The sequence below is a fragment of the Cucurbita pepo genome, chromosome 16 (assembly GCF_057944985.1).
Source record: "Cucurbita pepo subsp. pepo isolate OVF chromosome 16, ASM5794498v1, whole genome shotgun sequence".
Lineage (NCBI taxonomy): Eukaryota > Viridiplantae > Streptophyta > Magnoliopsida > Cucurbitales > Cucurbitaceae > Cucurbita > Cucurbita pepo.
In genome coordinates, this window is record NC_141813.1 from 5,029,866 (window position 1) to 5,052,876 (window position 23,011).

Sequence of the window (23,011 nt, forward strand, 5' to 3'; positions counted from 1 at the left end):
ACTCAGTGAGTGACCCAACTATTAAAGTTTGATACGTAAACACATGCAATATATGAGTGAGACCTATCTTTTATAAACATAACATAGCCTTGGGCTATTATAGTTTGGGAAGGATTGGATGCATGGTACTTCTTCATACACGGCCTACGTCGATGCACATGGGCCCACAGGGTGGGCTTGTATCGTACCCCTGGGCTTGACTTGGTCGGGCACAACACATTATACGTCACCACATGCCACAGAAAAAAAATGCTAGCATGATAACACGGCGAACATAAATATCAAACGTACACGCCCATACTAACATAACATAATGAAAAAGTATCCCAATGCATATGATATACAAACATGCATAAGGTTCCATAATTTACATTTCATAACATAACATTTAATATCTTTCATTTCTTTTTCCTTTCATAACAGAGTTCATTTATGTAACATGTATGCATGACATCTCACAATTCATCACAAACTTTACATGTAAGATATACATTTCATTCATGACGTTTCAGTTCATTCATAAAAATAGTGTAATGGGTTTACATGCATACGTGACTTTCATAGCAATACAAAGATACATAAACATCTCATAACATAAATATAACACATATTTATGGTACAATTATAAGCCACATGACATGCACCCTCATAGATCAAACAATAGCCTAACTCAAACAATAAGGTCACTTACTTGGTTGGTCTTTGCCAAAATCATTAACAATTTGGTAGACACCTCGAAACAACAATCCAACGTCTAACTCTTACCTATTGCAATTAATATAACATGCTTAGGACCTACTAATAACTTAACTTAACTAAACATTATGATCAATTCCAATATAACTGACGAGATGCATGTCCTTTAACTAATGAGATGTATAGGCTATGACCTTCCAATGTTGTATCCACATACACTCGAACCCTTTCTTGGAGGCATCACTACAAACAATATAACCTCCTAAATCTTTAGAACGGTAAATACTGGCATCGACACTAACCTGTGCTTCAAACCTTGGAAGCTCGCTTTAAATGTCTTAGCCCACACAAATGGAACACCCATCGTAGTCTGGTGCATGAGTGGTGAAACTATATTGGCAAAATCTCGCTTTAAAGATGTATTTTGTGAATTTTTTGTATTCATACAAGAAGTCATCAATATAAATATCTAACACATTCTTTTTTTTATTTTCTCTCTCCTATTATTTGTTTTAATATAAATGTGAGATATTGTGCAATCCTAAAAAAAATATGCCAAAAAAGAACGTGCTGGTAAGGTTGAGTTTCCATCCAACCCTTCTACGCCAAATTGGAGTTAATAAAGAGTACTCGAAAACGACTTATAATTGATAATCTATATTTTATTTACCTGTCCTTGGAATGCGAGTTTTTTTTTCTTTTCTCACTATTAACTTTGTATTTATTAGAGATTTATTAACAAGTTGAGAATGACAACACTAAGTAACTGTTTAGGTCTAAATAGTCATTGATATATTAATACGTAGCACATGGGTTTCATTATTGTCTTCTTTTTATAAAAATAGAGTAAACATAAATAATTTGATTTTTTTTTACTTCGGTAATGTTACCTAGAATATTCAAATACACTTTTAAAAAATATGGATGGAAAAAACTTATTAAATAAGTATCTTTTTTCAACGTTAAATTTGTTTCAAAATAACCTTTGTGTGAACTCTATTAAAGTAGGATGGAAATGAGTGAAGGAGAATGGTTGAATAATTGTACAAATGATCTAATAAATTAATTAATAATCAAATACAGTACAAAAAAACAAAAACACAAATCATTAAGAAACATATTCTTTTTAAAGTTCATACATTTATGACACAAATCTTTATAAATTAGTGGTCCCATGGTCTAGTGGTTAGGACATTGGACTCTGAATCCAATAACCCGAGTTCAAACCTCGGTAGGACCTCTTCTACATTTCTTTCTTCTACATTTCTTTACTTAAAATTCACATACATAATAGATAAAAAGTTAGAACTACATTAGGAGATTGTCCCATGGTCTTCGCCTTGAGCATTTCTCCCCTCAATTTCTTTATGAAACTTAAAGCGCGTGGTCTTAATTTTGGAATTTGATCCTCGTCTTTGCAACTTTTTTCAAGAAAGCATAATTTTGTTTCCTTAGGCAACCTTATCTAAGATGTATTAACTCTCGATTTCTTCATTAAAAGCGCTCAACTTAATATTCGAAAGCTAAAGAAAGGGTCAATTTTGAAGAAAATGGATTGTAAGTAAGACTTCGATCCTTACTCCCAAATTTTAAACGAAAGTGATTATCTTCAATTGGACTTGCTCTGAGTCTTGTTAACCTTCGTGGTCTTCTACGGAAATATTCCTTGGAGGTTCGAAAATCGAACATGAATCCTAGTTCTCCAAAACGACTTATAATTGACAATCTTTCGAGGTTTTTTTAAGTCTTATTCATCATTGACTCCTAGTTCTCTTACTAGGGTCATCTGTTCGTTAATGAGGTATCTCAGCTATCTCCAGCTTAGGTTATTGACTCTCTTTTGACATGCTTATCTAGAATTTTCGGACTCGTATGTAAGACTGGCTCTCGGTCAAATACGGCTCGTCTACTAATTTCTCTGGCGGCCTGTTTATCTCATATACCAACGGTCAGGAGTACTCATACTCCTTGACTTAGCACACAGCGCGTTGGCCAGGAACTCCGTGGGAATTAGTAGACTATCATACTCATATAAATAAGCCATAGCTCAACAACCAATAAGCATATCTTAGAGTCATAACCTTTCCATTAACATGCATAACATACTCACAGTTACTGCATGCTTTCATACATGTATCATGTTCAACACATAGAACATTCTGACAATCATTTATATCATGCTTACATCACATGCAAGCAGTCACAATATACAATAAACACTCAATATAATCAAAGCTCATCATAACATACTAAGCTCTTAATCAGGTAAACAACATACTCACATGTTGTAAAACAAGTTAAGAACTAGTTCAAAGATCGATACGCTACTTACTTGGTTTCGAACTCCTTTTCCCCCTTGAATGTACGTTTAATAGTATTTCAACACAATTCCTTCCTATTAGACCTATATTTTATCAATTTAAACATAAGTATAGACCAATTTTGATAGGACAGGTCAAAAGGAGTCGAACGGGACAAACCGGGAGCCAAAATACCTGCTCACGCGCCCTCACGCGCCAACACAAGATCGGGGTTCGTTTCTCACGCGTCTGATCCGCGCACAGTCGCACTTCCACTCGCGGCCTCCCACGCGCCTCGCGTGTCCTTCACACGCTCGTCTTCAACCTCTCCTTCCTGCAATTTTTCCCAATCTTTTCCTTTAATACCCGTTGTGTCCCGAAGCAAAAATTTAATCTCTACAGCTCGAATTTCGTTCTGATTTCTTCTACAACTTTATAGATCTCGTAACTATGGTTCTAACAAGCCCTATTTCATAATTTATTATGCAGTATGAACCAAGATATCGAGATTTAAAGGTTTGGTGATATGGGTTTTTCGTTACCTTTGAATCACCGTCCGATTCAGCTCGTGGCCGTATCCCCTTCCTCAAAGGATTCCTCAGCAACAACCTCTCTTCCTTTACCCTCGATTGACAACCAATCTTAAGCAACCAAACTCGAATTCTCATAATTTTTCCTCCTCTGTTTTCTGGGTTTTTCCCTAATTGCTATTCTTCGTTTTTCTTCCTTTTTAAAGTCTAATCAAGGCCTAATACGCTTCCACACCCTCTACTAATCCATTCATCATTCCCACGCCTCCAGCCTACACGTCCGTCGCCCCTCATCCCCCTTTACAGCAGCTGCTTCGTTTTCATTTTTCGTTTTTTTTTTTAATTATTATTATTATTATTATTATTATTATTATTATTATTATTATTATCATTATTATTATTATTATGATTATTATTAACAAACACACAACAAATAAATACAAAATACATATTATCATTATTTTAGGTTATTACAATTCTACCCTCCTTTTAAGAACTTTCGTCCTCGAAAGTTTCCAACTCCCTAAACAAGTATGGATACTCTCGTTTAAACTCCTCATCTCTTTCCCAAGTAGCTTCACTAGCTTGCTGATTCTTCCATAAAACTTTAACAAAGGGAATATCTCTGCTACGCAAGATCTCACTTCCCGTGTTAAAATTTTCATGGGCTGTTCTTCATAGCTTAAGTCCTCCTTTAACTCCAAGTCTTCATAATGAAGAATATGCATAGGGTCTGCAACATACTTCCTCAGCATCGAAACATGAAAAACATTATGTACAACATCCAACGCTGGTGGTAATGCCAATCTATAGGCTACTGGGCCAACTCTTTCGAGGATCTCAAAAGGTCCAATAAAACGTGGGCTAAGCTTCCCCTTTTTACCGAATCGCAAAACACAACGAACTGGTGCAATCTTCAGGAACACATGATCCCCCACCTCAAACTCTAGTCCTTCCTTCTAATATCTGCATAAATCTTCTGACGACTTTCGGCGGTCAAAATTCTCTTCCTAATCTTCTGAATCGCCTCATTGGTCGTTCGTAGCAAATCTGGACCTAACAACGGTTTACTACCTACCTCCTCCCAATAAATTGGAGTTCGACAGTGCTTCAAAAGGAGCCATCTGGATGGTTGCGTGATAACTATTATTATAGGCCAATTCCACCAAATATAGGTAGGTGTCTCAACTGCCAACAAAATCAAGTACACATGCACGCAACATGTCCTCGAGAATTTGATTTAATCTCTCTGTCTATCCATCTGTCTGAGGATGGAACGCTACACTAAACTTCAGTTGTGTACCAAGGGCATCCTGAAGACTCTTCCAGAATCGAGAAGTAAACTGCGTATCCCTATCTGACACAACAGAAACTGGTACACCGTGCAACCTTACAATCTCCTTTAAATACAATTGTGCCCACTTGTCAACCGAATATGTAGACTTACCCGGTATAAAATGGGCTGTCTTAGTTAATCTATCCATAACCACCCATATCACTGTAAATCCCAATTGGGTTCTAGGTAGTCCTATAATGAAATCCATAGTCACTTCTTCCCACTTCCACTGAGGCACATTTAAAGGTTGCAATAATCCAGCTGGTTTCTGTCTAGGTGCCTTAACTTGTTGACAAGTTAAACACCTACTCACACACTCAGCAACATCTTTCTTCATCCCAGGCCACCAAAAGCATGTTTTCAAATCCCGATACATCTTTGTGGCACCTAGATGCACAGTATAGGGAGACTCATACGCCTTAGATAGAATCTTCTTCTTGATCTCTACATTGTTTGGCACACAAGTTCGGTTCTGCCACTTCAAACATCCATCACCCGTTATCAAGAAATCCTTGATTTGTTCAGTCTCAAGTTGCTTCACAACTTTTGAAAAATAAGGGTCCCTCTGTTGACCCTGAATAATTTGTTCTTACAACGTCGGACAAATAGTCATAAGAGCTAGCTGAGCTGCTGCTTTCCTGACCAACACAGCTATCTGAGCTCGTTCAAACTCCATCTGAATGTTGGGTTGTCTCGTTAGCATTGCAGATGAGTGAGCTGTCTTACGACTCAAGGCATCAGCTACCACATTAGCTTTACCAGGATGATGTAGGATCTCCACATCATAATCTTTTACCAACTCCAACCATCGACGTTGCCTCATGTTGAGCTCTTTCTGGGTGAACAGATATTTAAGACTCTTATGATCCGTATAAACTTGTATCCTCTCACCGTACAGATAATGTCTCCATATCTTCAGAGCAAACACCACAACAGCTAACTCTAAATCATGAGTTGGGTAATTGCGTTCATAATCCTTCAATTGCCGAGAGGCATAAGCAATAACTCTCCCGTTTTGCATAAGTACGCACCCCAACCCATGCTTAGAGGCATCCCTATAAATTACTAGGTTCCCAGTACCGTCAGGTACAATAAGCACTGGGGCTGACGCTAGTCTTTCCTTGAGTTCCTGAAAACTACTTTCACAAGCTCGACTCCAATCAAATTTCTTTCCTTTTCGGGTTAACTGAGTCAATGGTGCGGCAATACTTGCGAAGTCTTTAATAAAGCGCCTGTAATATCCGGCTAAACCCAGAAAACTTCTCACCTCAGTAACTGTAGTTGGTCGAGCCCGACCTATAATTACCTCCACCTTTGCTGGATCAACAGTTATACCATCATTGGATACCACATGACCAAGGAATACTACCTTTTGAAGCCAAAACTCACATTTTGAGAACTTGGTATACAATCTTTGTTTACGTAGAACCAACAAAACCTTCCTCAAATGTTCTGCATGTTCATCGTTTGTCTTGGAATAAACCAAGATATCATCAATGAACACAATGATAAAAGAATTCAGAAAGTCCTGGAATACCCGATTTATCAGCTCCATAAACACTGCAGGGGCATTAGTCAAGCCAAAGAACATCACGACAAACTCATAATGCCCATACCGAGTACGAAAAGCCGTCTTCGGTATGTCATCTTCTTTGACTCTTATCTGGTGATAACCAGAACGAAGATCAATCTTCGAAAATACCGCTGCCCCTTGAAGCTGGTCAAACAAGTCATCAATGCACGGCAAAGGATACTTATTTTTAATGGTCACCTTATTCAGCTCCCTATAGTCAATACAGAGACGGAGTGTACCGTCCTTCTTTTTCACAAACAACACTGGAGCTCTCCACGGTGACACGCTAGGTCGTATCAATCCCTGGTTCAACAACTCCTGTAATTGCAACTTCAACTCTTTCAATTCTGTGGGGGCCATCCTATAAGGAGCTTTAGAGATAGGTGTCGTCCCTGGTTCTAGTTCAATACCAAAGTTGAATTCCCGCTCTGGTGGTAAACCAGTTAACTCATCAGGGAAAACATTCAGGAATTCATTTACTACAGGTACAGTTGATACATCTGTATCCACTCGTCCCACTTCTACCACACTAGCCAGGAATGCCACAGCACCGTGACCAATCAACTTCCTAGCCTTCAAAGCAGTAATCGTCTTGGGAACACTTCCCAGCTTCGTACCCTAAAACCGGAAACTCTTTCCCATCAAGGGGTGAAAAACTATCTCCTTCTTATAACAATCGATACTGCCATGATGAGCAGATAGCCAATCCATGCCCAAAATAATATCGTAATCATACATATCTAGCACCATTAACAACACGTCTAATGGTTGGCCGGATACTTCTACTTTATTTAGTTTCACCATTTCACGGGTCATCAAAATGACTCCTGAAGGTGTAGAAACTAAAACCTCATAACCTAAAGGCTCTACTTCAAGTCAGGCTTGACAAACAAACGATGATGATATAAAAGAATGCGTTGATCCAGAATCAAATACAGTATAAGCAAAATAGCCATATATGGGTAAAGTACCTGTCACCACCGTGCTGGCATCCCCCGCTGCCTTGCTTGTCGTGGCAAAGGCTTTACCTTGAGCCTGAGGCTGTCCCCCGGCACTCGACTGACCCCCTCCTCCACCTGGAGCAGATCGCTCGAGGCGCATCACATTAGGATTCTTTGCACTACGACATACTCTGGCGAGATGACAAGTCTTACCACAGTTATAACATATCTTGTCTGCAGCATTACAAGATCCCACATGAGTTAACCCACACTTACCACAACCTGCCCTCCCTTCACCTGAGTAAGGCCGACGATCAACTCGTTGCGGTACCGTCTGCTGTTGCGAACCCGAGGATATTTGAATAAATTTTCATTTACCACTTGGTCACACCTGACTGCTAGAACCCTGATTACTCCTTGGGGTGCTAGCATCTAATTTCACCGCAGCATTATAAGCCGTAACAAAATCTTGAGAAGCATGGGCAGACACGGATCCCTGTATCTCTTGTCTAACCCTGAATAAAGAGATCTGTCTTCTCTTCCTCGGTAGCAACCATAAGAGGAACAAATCTGGATAATCGTGTGAATTTCGCCTCATATTCCTCTACTGACCTATTACCCTGTTCCAATTGCATAAAGACTTTTCGGTTTTGCAATCTCGGTAGAGCAGGATAGTATTTCTCACAAAACTTATGTCTGAAGGCTGCCCATGTGATTGGGGCTCCACCAGCCTCCATCTTCGGCTTCTTTGATTTCCACCAAAAATTGGCTGGTCCCTCTAACAAATATGTAGCACACAACACCTTATGATTCTATGGGCAGTTGTAGAATGTAAACTTTGTTTCAATACATTCCAAACACCATTCAGCTGCCTCAGGATCAGTCCCCTTCCCTCCAAACCTTGGCAGGGCAAGTTTCATGAAATCTCGTATGTACTCACTCTCCTTTGTCATACATCGTCGGCCATAAGTTACTACCCGCGATGGTGCCTCTGTCACCACAACTGTACCAGGTAGCTCTGTCAACCGTGTTGGAGGTATTACAGTCTGAACACCTACTCCTGGTGCTTCAGACACTAATGTCGTCTGGCCCGATACAGGTGCTGTTGGAGCCGCCTGGCTTCCAAGACCAGCAAGGGCTGCCTGTACCCCTTGGTCCACCCGGCTCTGCACCGCCTGATCTACTCGACTCTCAATCAATGATTGTAATGCCTCCAAAGTAATCACAACAGTCAGCTGATCTCTAGATGCCGACTGAGCAGCAGGCTCCGGAACCGCCTCTCTTGGAGCAGTTCCCTCTACAGGCTGCCCTCATTCCCCGAGTCCACATTGGACGTACCAGGGTCTAAATTCTTAAATACCACCATATCTGTCACACACATAATTAAGTGGTCATCATCAATTCTTTTAAACTTTTCATACTATTCTTTCATACAATTTAATCATACATCACTTACCTAATCGAGGCGAGATACCGCTGAGCTGGACTAAAGGAATCCATAGTGTTTATTCTAGACTATCTACAGAACCTATATTCTAGGCTCTAATACCAACTTGTAACACCCGCTCATCATCAACGCGATTAACAGGAGTTACCGTCAACAACGACAACATACTCTAACACCCAATCATAATCTCAAAATATTTCTAAAAAAAAAAAAAAACATCCAGTAAACAAAAACATTTAAAACTAGTACTTTTTAAAACTTAATACGACCAAGATAAAATCCTGACACCGAAAACATAATTACATAAACAGACCCAGACATGGATTCCCAGTAGTCTCTAGCCCGCTGGTCTCGTCCTCGGTTGGCCTGCATCATCTAAATCTGGAAAGAAAAGTTATAATAATTTTGATGAGTAATTACGTTACTCAGTAAGTAGCTAGCTTATCATTCAAGAGTTCATAACTAATCTTTCCAAGTGTTTTTAAGTTTTATTCATCATTGGCTCCTAGTTCTCTTACTAGGGTCATCTGTTCGTTAATGAGGTATCTCAGCTATCTCCATCTTAGGCTATTGACTCTCTTTTGACATGCTTATCTAGAATTTTCGGACTCGTATGTAAGACTGGCTCTCGGTCAAATACGGCCCGTCTACTAATTTCTCTGGCGGCCTGTTTATCTCATATACCAACGGTCAGGAGTACTCATACTCCCTGACTTAGCACACAGCGCGTTGGCCAGGAACTCCGCGAGAATTAGTAGACTATCATACTCATATAAATAAGCCATAGCTCAACAACCAATAAGCATTTCTTAGAGTCATAACCTTTCTATTAACAAGCATAACATACTCACAGTTACTGCATGCTTTCATACATGTATCATGTTCAACACATAGAACATTCTGACAATCATTTATATCATGCTTACATCACAGGCAAGCAGTCACAATATACAATAAACACTCAATATCATCAAAGCTCATCATAAAATACTAAGCTCTTAATTAGGTAAACAACATACTCACATGTTGTAAAACAAGTTAAGAACTAGTTCAAAGATCGATACGCTACTTACTTGGTTTCGAACTCCTTTTCCCCCTTGAATGTACGTTTAATAGTATTTCAACACAATTCCTTCCTATTAGACCTATATTTTATCAATTTCAACATAAGTATAGACCAATTTTGATAGGACAGGTCAAAAGGAGTCGAACGGAACAAACCGGGAGCCAATATACTTGCTCACGCGCCAACATAAGATCGGGGTTCGTTTCTCACGCGCCTGATCGGCGCACAGTCGCACTTCCACTCGCGGACTCCCACGCGCCTCGCGTGTTCTTCAGGCGCTCGTTTTCAACCTCTCCTTCCTGCAATTTTTCCCAATCTTTTCCTTTAATACCCGTTGTGTCCTGAAGCAAAAATTTAATCTCTACAGCTCGAATTTCGTTCTGATTTCTTCTACAACATTATAGATCTCCTAACTATGGTTCTAACAAGCCCTATTTCATAATTTATTATGCAGTATGAACGAAGATATCGAGATTTAAAAGTTTGGTGATATGGGTTTTTCGTTACCTTCGAATCACCGTCCGATTCAGCTCGTGGTCGTATCCCCTTCCTCAAAGGATTCCTCAGCAACAACCTCTCTTCCTTTACCCTCGATTGACAACCAATCTTAAGCAACCAAACTCGAATTCTCATAATTTTTCCTCCTCTATTTCCTCGGGTTTTTCCCTAATTGCTATTCTTCGTTTTTCTTCCTTTTTAAACCATAATCAAGGCCTAATACGCTTCCACACCCTCTACTAATCCATTCATCATTCCCACGCCTTCAGCCTACGCGTCCGTCGCCCCTCATCCCCCTTTACAGCAGCTGCTTGACGCAGCTGCTTCGTTTTCATTTTTTCTTTTTTGTTTTTAATTATTATTATTATTATTATTATTATTATTAACAAACACACAACAAATAAATACAAAATACATATTATCATTATTTTAGGTTATTACAATCTACACACATTCTTTTTTTATTTTCTCTCTCCTATTATTTGTTTTATATTATTTGTTTTAATATAAATGTGAGATATTGTGCAATCCTATTGTGCAATCCTAAAAAAAATATGCCAATTAAGAACGTGCTGGTAAGGTTGAGTTTCCATCCAACCCTTCCACGCCAAATTGGAGTTAATAAAGAGTACTCGAAAACGACTTATAATTGACAATCTATATTTTATTTACATGTCCTTAGAATGCGAGTTGTTTTTTCTTTTCTCACTATTAACTTTGTATTTATTAGAGATTGTATTAACAAATTGAGAATGACAAAACTAAGTAACTGTTTAGATCTAAATAGTCATTGATATATTAATACGTAGCACATGGGTTTCATTATTGTCTTCTTTTTATAAAAATAGAGTAAACATAAATAATTTGATTTTTTTTTTTACTTCGGTATTGTTACCTAGTTCAAATAAACTTTTAAAAAATATGGATGGGAAAAACTTATTAAATAATTATCTTTTTTTAACGTTCAATTTGTTTCAAAATAACATTTGTGTGAACTCTATTAAAGTAGGATGGAAATGAGTGAAGAAGAATGGTTGAATAATTGTACAAATGATCTAATAAATTAATTAATTTTATTGCATTGAAACCCTATCAAATACATAACTAATAACTAAAAACAAAGACACAAATCATTTTCAAAATTTAGAGATGTACCAGAAACAAATAAGATACTATTATTCTTTTCAAAGTTCATACATTTATGACACACAAATCTTTACAAATTAGTGGTCCCATGGTCTAGTGGTTATGACAATAACCTGAGTTCAAATCTCGGTGGGACCTCTTCTACAATTCTTTACTTTAAAATTCAAATACATAATAGATAAAAATTTAGAACTTGTTTTCAAAATTTAGAACTTGTTTAGAGAAAAGTTAGAACTTGTTTAGAGAATCGATTCACATACATAATAGATAAAAATTTAGAACTTGTTTAGAGAAAAGTTAGAACTTGTTTAGAGAATCAATACAACGATATAAATTTCAGAAATTTATAAGACACAAATTTTATGAACATCTATGGTCCCATGGTCTATGGATACAAAGATGAAAGTAATGATACATTAGGAGATTGTCCCATGGTCTTCGCCTTGGGCATTTCTCCCCTCGATTTCTTTATGAAACTTAAAGATGGTGATGTCTTAAAGCGCGTGGTCTTAATTTTGGAATTTGATCCTCCGTCTGCAACTTATTCAAGAAAGCAGAATTTTGTTTCCTTAGGCAACCTTATCTAAGACGTATTAACTCTCGATTTCTTCATTAAAAGCGCTCAACTTAATATTCTAAAGCTAAAGAAAGGGTCAATTTTGAAGAAAATGGATTGTAAGTAAGACTTCGATCCTTACTCCCAAATTTTAAACGAAAAATAATTTTCTTCAATTGGACTTGCTCTGAGTCTTGTTAACCTTCGTGGTCTTCTACGGAAATATTCCTTAGAGGTTCGAAAATCGAACATGATAGGTTTCTAGAAAAATTTGCATATAGCCTCTTATTTAATTTTCGAGCTTCAACCATCTTCCTTTAAAGACGGACCGAATTGAGAAGTTGTGTTTGAGGCACCTTCAACACTTTATTTCATCACCAAACTTGTGGGTAGTCTCATTCAAAAGCAGGTTTGAAGGAAAATGGTTGACTATGGCTCTCAAATTTGGAAGAAATCCTGCGAGTAAGGAACCCAAAATCTTAGAGGCTATAACAACTCACAGTTGAAGGCTCGACTTAGCTCGATTCTTGCTCCAAACGAAAGCTCCTACTTCAGGCTTTATAGAGAGAGCTTAAATCGACGTTAAAAACTTCTAGATTGTCGTGAATTTGAGATTGAATTTTATAAAATTTATGCCAAACATATTTTCTCTAATTAGTGGGGAAGTGATCTCCATTTTAAATTTGGTCGTTGGATTCGATGAGTTGTGTCTCTTCTACAACATACTTAGAAGGCCATTTGAATATGTCATGATTCAAAGATTTTATACAAAGTTACGAGGCCATTGGAATATGTCTAGATTTAACCAAGATTTGGGGTGGTAAATGTCCAACATACCCCTATAAGAATTCTAAAATGTTTTCAAGATTACAAAAAACCTCAATTGTTAAATAAACTTTTTAAGAGACCCATTTATGACCTTAAGGGTAAGTATTTAAGATCATATGAGAAAATTAGAGCGTGTTTGACGTATGAACTTAAGAAAAATGATGAAACAACCCTTAAAAACCTTTTATAAGAATCAAGGTTTGTTATGAATATCAAATGACAAGATGTGTATGTGAAACAATTCTTAAGTATCTCAAGTTTTACTACATATAATAACATTTATTATGCTTATGCAATATCAGTCTTAAATGAGAGTTTTATTAAGTCACTCCATAGAGTTACAAAGAAATTTGAGGAAATAACACCTTTTTTTTTTTTTTTAAGTTGTTTATGTACAAATAGTAAGAGGAAGCTTTGAGGTTGTATGAGCAAAGTGGTCAATGATTAGATACTTTAGCAAGATTTGGAGTATGTGACTTAAAAGATAAAGTAATACATATAGACTAATCAAGTCATGATCAGTTAAAGGAAGAAACCAAATCACGAGGAAGAAATTAGGAAGGTTTGGATTAAGGTTGAATGTTATATCTAAGTTATTCCAACATTAATACCAATACGAGATCCGAGCCTTGAATCTACTTGATTTTTTTTAGATTATGGCCAGGACAACTTGGTAGAGTTAAGGTAGACCGAGCCATAGACACATGAGCTACTAAGTCAGGACTTCACACTCCTTAACATTTGTTTTAGAGAGCAATAGCTCAAGTCATTAAGAGGAAAGAATGGGCCCACACGACGATATATTTTACATTAAGAGCTGATCTAGATAGTTATTAAAAAGAAAAAAAAAAAAAAACATGCATACATGTAGAAACAAGGGTTCCCTCAAGCATATGAACCAAGAAGGCAAGGTTAAAAGGTTTTCTAGGAGTTCGACATAGTTGTGTGAGATAGAGTGATGTTGTTGGGCTCACTAATTTCCCATAGCTTAAGTAATTTCCCATAGATATTGAACAAGGTTTCTAGACTTGTTTTATAAGTGTTCATATTGATTAGAGGAGGCTAATCAGAGACAAAAAAGATAACAAGATAAGCCCTTAAGCCAACTTGATACCTCTATATAAAGAGGTCGGATTGTGAGATCCCACAATAGTTGGAGAGGGGAACATTCTTTATGAGGGTGTGAAAATTTCTCTATGTGTTTTAAAAGCGTAAGGTAATCCCAAAAATCAAAAGAAGAAAATATCTGCTAGCGATGAGCTTGGGCTATTACAATGTGCAAAGCCACGAGCACATGTCATCATACAACACACAATTATAACCAAATGATGGTAAGTTCACTTACTTGGTTAGCCTAAGCTGAAGCTACTACGACCATTTGACGTTAGCTTAATGCTGGCCTTTAAATTTTAATTTTGCCTAAGAAGTCCCACAATCATAAATTAAAATTCTACTATGGAAATTAACTCACCCATAAAGTAATTTAAACTTACTCATAAGTATATAAACTAACTAAACCTAACTGTGCATTAATAATATAAACTTGATTCCAAAAATTTAACTAGCCAAGAGGTAGTCATACTAATTAAAGCTTCTGAAAAATTAAAAGAAGAAAGGGTCCGAGCGTATCAAACCCAAGCCGGATTAGCCAAAATATTGACCTAGAGCTATAAAAATATGTATTCTTCGACTGACTTTAAACCGTTCAAGTGGGCTTATAAAATGAAGTGATGGACCTCCCTTTTACCGTTGGACAATACCATTAATTCTCTTAATAATATCTTTTCATGATACGGGGTTACAACACTACGAACTTTAAAAATAATATCTTAAAATTGGAAAGTTTTGAAGTTTTATTATGCATAAAATTATGTAACCTAAACTCGATTGGCTAGATTAGGAGCTACAGCAGGTTTGAAACTTGCATGGTCAATTTCATTAATTCTCAATAATGATATATTTAATGATATTAGATTTAAAAGATAATCACTTATAGTTTTAAGTTTATTATGCATAAAATTATGTAAGCGAAACTTGATTGACTGAATGAGGAGCTACTGATCTACAATGTGCATAAAGCCTATGGCCTATTAGCTCAGTTGGTTAGACCGCCATGCTAATAATGTGAAGGTCACTGGTTTCACACCTGCATGGGCCAATTTCATTTCTTCTTAATAATATCTTTTCATGATACGGGGTTACAACATTACGAACTTTAAAGATAATGACTTAAAGTTTTAAGTTTATTATGCATAAAATTATGTAACCTAAACTCGATCTACAATGTACATAAAACCTATGGCATATTAGCTCAGTTTGTTAGAGCGTCGTACTAATAACGCAAAGGTCGTAGGTTTGACACTTGCATTGGCCAGTTTCATTAATTTTTAATAATATCTTTTCATGATACGAGTTAAAACACTACGAACTTTATAAGATAATGACTTTTATAAGTTTATTATGCATAAAGTTATGTAAACGAAACTCGATTTACTGGTTTAGGAACCAACGATCTATAATGTGCATAAAACCTATGCCCTATTAGCTTAGTTGGTTAATTGTCGTGTTAATAACGTGAAGGTCGTAGGTTTGACAATTACATAGGCAAAAAAATTTCATTAATTCTTAATAATATCTTTTCATGATACGGGGTTACAAAACTACGAACTTTAAACCGACGTGACCTGCGAGGTAACCTTTCACAATTTTTCTTTAGATTTGAGTCGTGATATGTTCGTCTATGAAGGATGAAATTTTGAATTTTTCTTTAGATCTGAGCCGTGATATGTTATTCTATGAAGGATGAAATTTTGAGGATTTCTGAGAGAGGAACGAAATTTTTTTAGATCTGAGACGTGATATGTTCGTCTATGAAGGATGAAATTTTGAATTTTTCTTTAGATCTGAGCCGTGATATGTTATTCTATGAAGGATGAAATTTTGAGGATTTTTTAGAGTCCTTTCAGGAACAAGAAGGAGGTAAATGAGGATTTTTGGGAGTCCTTTCAAATTTTGAGGATTTCTGATAGCCCTTTCCGGAACAAGAACAACTTTTGAGGATTCCTGAGAAATTTTGAAGATTTCTGAGAGTCCTTTCAGGAACAAGAACGACGTAAAAGAGGATTTCTGGTAGTCCTTTCAAATTTTGAGGATTTCTAAGATTCCTGTATTTCTGGGAGTCCTTTCAAATTTGAGGATTTATGAGAGTTCTTTTAGGAACAAGAAGGAGGTAAATGAGGATTTCTGAGAGTCCTTTCATAAACAAGAAGGAGGTAAATGAGGATTTCAGATTTTTGGGGTCCTTTCAAATTTTGAGGATTTCTGAGAGTCCTTTCAGGAACAAGAACAAATTTTAACGATTTATGAGAGTCCTTCCAGGAACAAGAAGGAGGTAAATGAGGATTCGATTTCTGAGAGTCCTTTCAGGAATTTTGAGATTTTTTTAGAGTCCTTTCAGGTATTTTTGGGATTTTTTAGAGTCCTTTCAGGAAGAGGTAAATGAGGATTTCTTGGGATGAAATTTGAGGATTTCTGAGAGTCCTTTCAAGAACAAGAAGGAGGTAAATGAGGATTCCTGGGAGTCCTTTCAGGAACAAGAAGAAGGTAAATTACTTTCACAATTTTTCTTTAGATCTAAGTCGTTCGATATGTTCTTCTATGAAGGATGAAATTCAAGTCTTTTCAGGAACAAGGAGGTAAATGACTTTCACAATTTTGCTTTAAATATGAGCCGTTCGATATGTTCTTCTATGAAGGATGAAATTAGAGGATTTCTGAGAGTGATTTCAGGAACAAGAAGGAGGTAAATGAATTGACTTTGAAGGCCAAATTTAGTATTGCGACTGTCAGTAGAGAAAATATTTCGGCAAGCCACATGTCAACTTGCGGGACGGAAAGTGCATCAGACAACCGGAAAGCCGCGTGTCAGACAGCCTAAGGGACACGTATTGACAATTGGGTGGAATAACGCATAAGGCACGTTGTAAAGTGACGCGTCTCCACTCGATATGCGACACATAGTAGCTCTTCTGACCCATGCCCACGTCTAACCCAGTTTGACTCGAAGGATGTTCGACCCGATCTGCATGGTGCAACGCTTCAATGTAAAGAATTTCACTTCCTAGCGCGCACCTCCGATTTTGAACCAACGACTCATCAGCAGCTAACCTCTCTTTCTCCACACCTTCTTCAATTCTCTTCACAATCTCAGAAATCCTTCCCGTTCTCTTCCTTGTCCTATTTGAGATAGAAGAACTCTCACTCAGCTCCGCCACTTCCTTCTCTAACCTCTAAATCTCCATTTCTAAAAGCTTTCTTTTCCTTTTCAATCTCTACTTTCTCCTTTAAAAGGCGCCCGTTCAGCGATTTCAACGTCTACAACTGAGACTTCTCCACAGATTTATCCACGGCAGATTTTGGTTGTTGCTCTAAATCTCTGTTCTCCTTTTGATGATCTGGAAGTTTCTTTGTCTCGTTCGCCGATCGCGTGTTCAATCAAGATTCCTTCTTCGATTTTCTCGTCTCCGATATCTTGATTTTGCCAAATCTGTTGCGTATCCCCTCGTTTCCAACGGCTTCCACTGCCTCACAACTACCGCCATCGTCTTTTGCTCTGCCGTGTTCTTTCGCTTTCAGATCTTCATTTTGAGCCATCAAGAGAAGACCTTCGTTTGTTGCGTCATCCAAGGCTAGGTTGATTTTTTCTTCCACCTTTTTATCAGCTCGACAATCTTTTACAAAATGCCCCTCTGCCACAATTGTAACATTTGTCGGAGTTACAATCGTTTGCATAGTGACCATATTTGTGACATTTGTAGCACTGAATGTTGGAGTAAATTGATCGGCCGTCTCTTCCTCGACTGCGTCCTCTTCCAAGCCAATTTTCTTGGCTCGACTGTCCCTTCTTCTTATAGTATCCTTCATGACTGCTGCCTTGACCACCATGACCAGTTTTACTACTTTCACGGCCAAAACCTCTACCTTCAAAATTTTGAGAGTAGAGTACATTTTCATATTTGATTGACACCTTGGTTTGAAGTGCTTGATCGAGTGTTTACTCCTTCTTCTTCTTACGTTGCTCGTGTGCCTCGAGAGAACCGGCTAGCTCATCGGCTGTGAACGTCGCTAGGTCCTTTAACTCTTCTATCGCGCATACAACATTCTCAAAGTTGTTGGTTAATGACCTTAAAATCTATTCCAAAACCCGCGTCTCGGCTAACATTTCTCCATTTCGGTTGAGTTGGTTTACAACAGTTTGTACATGCGTGATGTAGTCAGATATACTTTCTGACTCCTTCATCTTCATGCTCTCCAACTTGCCAAGAAGAGTTTGGAGACGCACTTGCTTGACTCGGTCGATTCCTTTGAACACTTTTCCTAGAGTGTCCCACACTTCTTTTGAAGTAGTTGCACTAGCAAGCTTCTCAAAGCCCGACTCGTCAACGACTCGGAACAACATGTATAGTGCCCCTTATCCTTTTATCGCACCTCTTTTAACGCCTTGTTTCGTGCCGCTGTATAACCCGTGGTATCTTTTGGTTCTTCTAACCCTCCTTCGACAACCTCCCATGCATCTTGAGAACCGAGAAAACCTTTCATATGAATGCTCCAATTCTCGTAGTTTGTCTTCGTTAGTTGCGGTAGTGGCATTTGACCCGTCACATTCACCATTGGTTTGATACAAATTTGTTATAGAAAACTCATAAATTTGTGAAATAAATCTCACACACACTAACGATAGAAGGAGACAAATAACACTTTGTTTATCTCGAAAAACAATCTTCTATTGCTTCTCTGTTTCTTTTCTTTTTTTCTCTACTCTGCTTTATGGTTTTACCATAGTAATAACAAATGTATTTATAAGGTCTTCTAAAACTATAGTAATAACAAATGTATTTATAAGGTCTTCTAAAACTAAATATAGACATCGAGATGCCACTGTTCCTAACCCATAAAAAGTCATTGTTCCTGTAAAGATTCTTGGCCTTTCATCTTCAATACTCTTGGCCTTTTCATCTAAGACTGACTCATGGATTTAAAGCCCACTAAAATTCTCCATGGGGAATCCGATCCCTGCCACTTCCTTGAGATGAATCCCTTACCCTGATCCCCACACAAATAAATAGAGAATTTCGTGGAAATGGAGAATGAAATAGATGGTGGGGATGATGACAGGGAATGGACATTGCTACCTGTGGCCCCTGCACATGTCGTGTTTTATGATTGTATGACATATACTATGTTATGTATATGCTATGATATACAATACTTTGGCTAATTACGTATCACCATCAGCCTCACGATTTTAAAATATGTCTACTAGGATGAGGTATCCACAACCTTAAAGAAAATGCTTGGTTCCCCTCTCCAATTGCTAGCAGATATTGTTTTTTTTTTCCTGTTACTTATCGTTGTATGTCTACAAGTTTTAAAACGCGTCTATTAGGGAGAGCTTTCTACATCCTTATAAGGAATGCTTCATTCCCCTCTCCAACCAATGTTAGATCTCAAAATAAATAGTCAAGATGGCCGAGTGGTCTAAGGCTTTGTACTCAAGTTTTGGTCTTTGTGAGAGCGTGTGGGTTCAAATCCCACTTTTGACAACTTTATATTAACTATTACCGTAAGTTTTTTCTATACTTAGAGTAGGCTTATGTAATCTTATATTCTCACAAATTGCTAGTTTAATCTCTCCACTTTTGATTTTTTATTAAATGATTAGTCTGTCAAATTGCTAATATTCTCACAAATTGCTAGTTTAATCTCTCCACTTTTGATTTTTTATTAAATGATTAGTCTGTCAAATTGCTAATACTTACACCGTAAGTTTTTTCTATACTTGGAGTAGGCATATGTAATCTTATATTCTCACTTTGTCAAATTGCTAGTTTAATCTCTCCACTTTTGATTTTTTATTAAATGATTAGTCTGTCAAATTGCTAGTTAAGAATTTAAAGGCATACCTACTTGGTCTGGCAGGGAGTCCTCCTAAGCTAGGCCATAGAGGCTCTGATACTACTCTGTAAGGATCAGGCTGTCGCGATTATTCTAAAAGACGGGTAAATGTTTTGTGAAATAAACAAAGAAATTTTAAAAAACTATATTTACATAATATCGTTTATACATAAGTATTTTAAAAACACAACGTACTAGTTAAAACACAAAATAAAGAATGGGCACAAAACATTTTAAAACAAGAGGGTTGAGGACAACGAGTGAGGTTTGTCTATGGCACCTGCTTCAGAGTCCGCTCCCGACCTCGACCAACTCCTGATTACCTAAAAAAAATGGAGAATAAAGAATGAGACAAAGACTCTGTAAGTAGTCTTGTAGGCTCTTAATCGTGTCCTTAATATTCTAGGGTACCACATTCTTTGTTGTTGTCTTGTTCTGGTTCTTGTTATTGTTGTAAGTACTTAAGTTCTCCAGTTCTTGTTCTTGAGTTGGGGTTCTTATCTTGATTATCCTGAGGACCTTGGTCCCTGGATTATGAAACGTTGGTTATCCTTTAAGGGCCTTAGTACATGGTTCTTGGTTCTGGTCCTTAGAACTTGGATCTTGATCCATGTTCTAGCCCTTGATCTTTCTCTTATTCCTGGTACTTTCTTTGTTCTTGTTCTGTTCTTGATTCGTTCTCCAAGACACTCCCCCTAGGATTTACGGCACTAGCTATGCACCTAACAATCCTGTGTCCAAGTCTTTATGCGTTCCAAGCGATACAGTCTTAACCTACGTTCATGGTTTCATGAGTTCCAAGTGACGTAGTCTTAACCCGCATCTTAGGGCTTGCCCTCTGATACCGTCTGCTAACCTATGCCCAAGGCTTCATGCATTCCAAGCGGCATAGTCTGAAAACCACCATCCAAGACTTCTTGAGTTCCAAGAGATGTAGTCTAATCCTGCATCAAGGGCTTGCCCTATGATAGTCTGAACACCTACGCCCAAGCCTTCATGCTTTCCAAGCAGCGTAGTCTAAGTTATGAGCACGTTGTACCGTTGGAGGTCTTAGGAGTTTTTGATTCTTCGCCAGGGTAACTTACTATATTCTTGTTTCATCATGGCACTAGACTACTCCCCATGATAAACCATAAAGGTCATGTGGTCGGTGCATACATGAATATGGCATCCTGCAAATCTTTTGGGTACTCGTAACATGGTGCAGGGCATCCCACCTAGAAAAAGAAATCTTGGACCTCAAAAAGCATTGCTTGGTAGGAGGTCATAGGTCACTTTGGACATGATTAGACTTTTTGTGTCTAAGGACCTTGGTCCCTTATCCTTGAGTGGTACCTTGCATCTTCTTACTTGGGTAGTTGTAAAGCTTGTGTGGTATTGTTCTTGGTTCTCAATCTTGTAAGTTTCTAAGGTTCGTAATTCCTTGAGGCAGAAGTTGTAACTTTCACTTGTAACCATATGAACCCATCTTAGCATGAGTTATTCTAGAAGGTCATAGATTCCTAAGGAGTTCTTTAGAGGGTTCTAGAAGAGTCTTGATTCTTGTAGTGTTTTCTTTAGGTGTTTCTTGGGTCCTAACTTGGTTTAGGTTCCAAACTTGCTCCAATCAACTTGAAACCTCAAACATATCTTCATGTTCTTCATACTAGACCTTATAAGAAGTACGAAACCATTTGGAGCACGTATAGACCTTGGATTTTCATAAGTCGTCCTAGGGGCATTTTGGTCATTTTACCCATAATTCTTGGTTTTGCTACTTAACGTGTTCCAATAGCTTTCAAATTTTCATAAGTCATCCTAGGAGTTCATTTAGTGGGTTATTTTAATGTTACTTAAATCCTGAGCATTTTGATCGGTTCAGGGCCATAACTCACATTTCTTTTTGTTTTTCTTTCATATATCCTAAATTCAGGGTTCATATGGAGAATCAAATGGATTCCTACAAGTATTTTTTAACAAAATGTCCAAGGTAACTACTTACCTCGTCGTCGACATTTGGGATTTCCGTTCTTGAGCTTCCAGTATCCGAATTATCTCAAATTTCCTTCCGCACCATAAAGATTTTCGTGAGGACCGGTCAGGAAGGAGGTTAAAATTGAGAAAACCGAGGGAAGGTCAATATATACCTATCTTTGACTTTTATTGGTCAAAGTTTGACCTTTGACTTTGGACTTCATCTACTTCATTGGTAGCTAGAAAAATCTCGATTTTTTCTTATCAGACCCCTCTGGTTTTACCTTTTTACAGCTATATATAGACATCTAATGGATTCGATTGCTCCACGAAACCTTTAGATGAAGTTTGAAGCAAGATGTAGAGACCAAGTTCATACCTTTTTGTGGTATGTAGCACAAGTTATAACCTTCCAAAGTTCGTCGGAAAATATGTTTCTCGCCAGAGTATATCTAGAAATCTTTTGTTGGGCAACCGATTATAATCCCATATGAAATATGTAGGAGTTGGTAGGAAGGAAAATGATTAACCATAGCCCTCGAATTTGTTAGAAATTCGAGAAAGAAAAACCCATAATCTAAGAGCTTCAAACTCGAGTTTTAGGAATTCTCATCACTTGATTCTTGTCTTAAAACTTTGCCCCAACTTCAGACTTTATAGGGGAAGTTTCCACTGACATTGAGAGCTCCAGAATCGTCGTGATTTGGAATTTTCTGGATAATTCGTCGAAAATATCCTCTCCGGTCAGCGAGCTACCAACTTCGAGTTTGAACTCCGACTGTTGGATTTGATAATCTTTGAACGTTCTAGATTGTATCCAAATTTAGAGAAAATCCAACGACACGATTTTGAGATTCGAAGGACTTTGTGCAGATGGTCACATGCAGAGGTTTTTATTATCAGCAGAATGGCACTTTCGTAATTATCCATATAATCAGGGTAATTTTGTAATTTCCCACTTTCATAATATTTTATTATTATTTTTCTCGTCATAATTTTCCTAAAAATTTCTTCGATCTCTTGTTGGTCATTTTTCCGTCCTTGAGCATCTTGAAATTCCCTCTAGATAAGGAATTAAATATCCGAAAATTTCCTTAAAAATTGGGAAGTGACCTTTTCGTCCTTTTCGCTTATGCTTTCATTCCCAATACTTCTCCAAAGGCCTTATTCCATACAGTTACTCATTA

The 23,011-nt window shown here is 37.5% G+C and overlaps 1 long non-coding RNA gene and 1 other non-coding gene across 2 annotated transcripts; one reads left to right on the forward strand and one right to left on the reverse strand.

The window, feature by feature from the left end:
* Positions 1-1,864: 1,864 nt before the first annotated feature.
* TRNAQ-CUG (transfer RNA glutamine (anticodon CUG)) lies at positions 1,865-1,936 on the forward strand. The gene has a single exon. It is a non-coding gene; the product is annotated as a tRNA-Gln (tRNA).
* An 848-nt stretch (positions 1,937-2,784) lies between these two features.
* On the reverse strand, positions 2,785-3,824 carry LOC147788784 (uncharacterized). Its single transcript, XR_015412203.1, has 3 exons — positions 3,539-3,824; positions 3,192-3,330; positions 2,785-3,100 (listed from the first exon to the last, which is right to left on the reverse strand). It is a non-coding gene; the product is annotated as an uncharacterized LOC147788784 (long non-coding RNA).
* Positions 3,825-23,011: the final 19,187 nt, after the last annotated feature.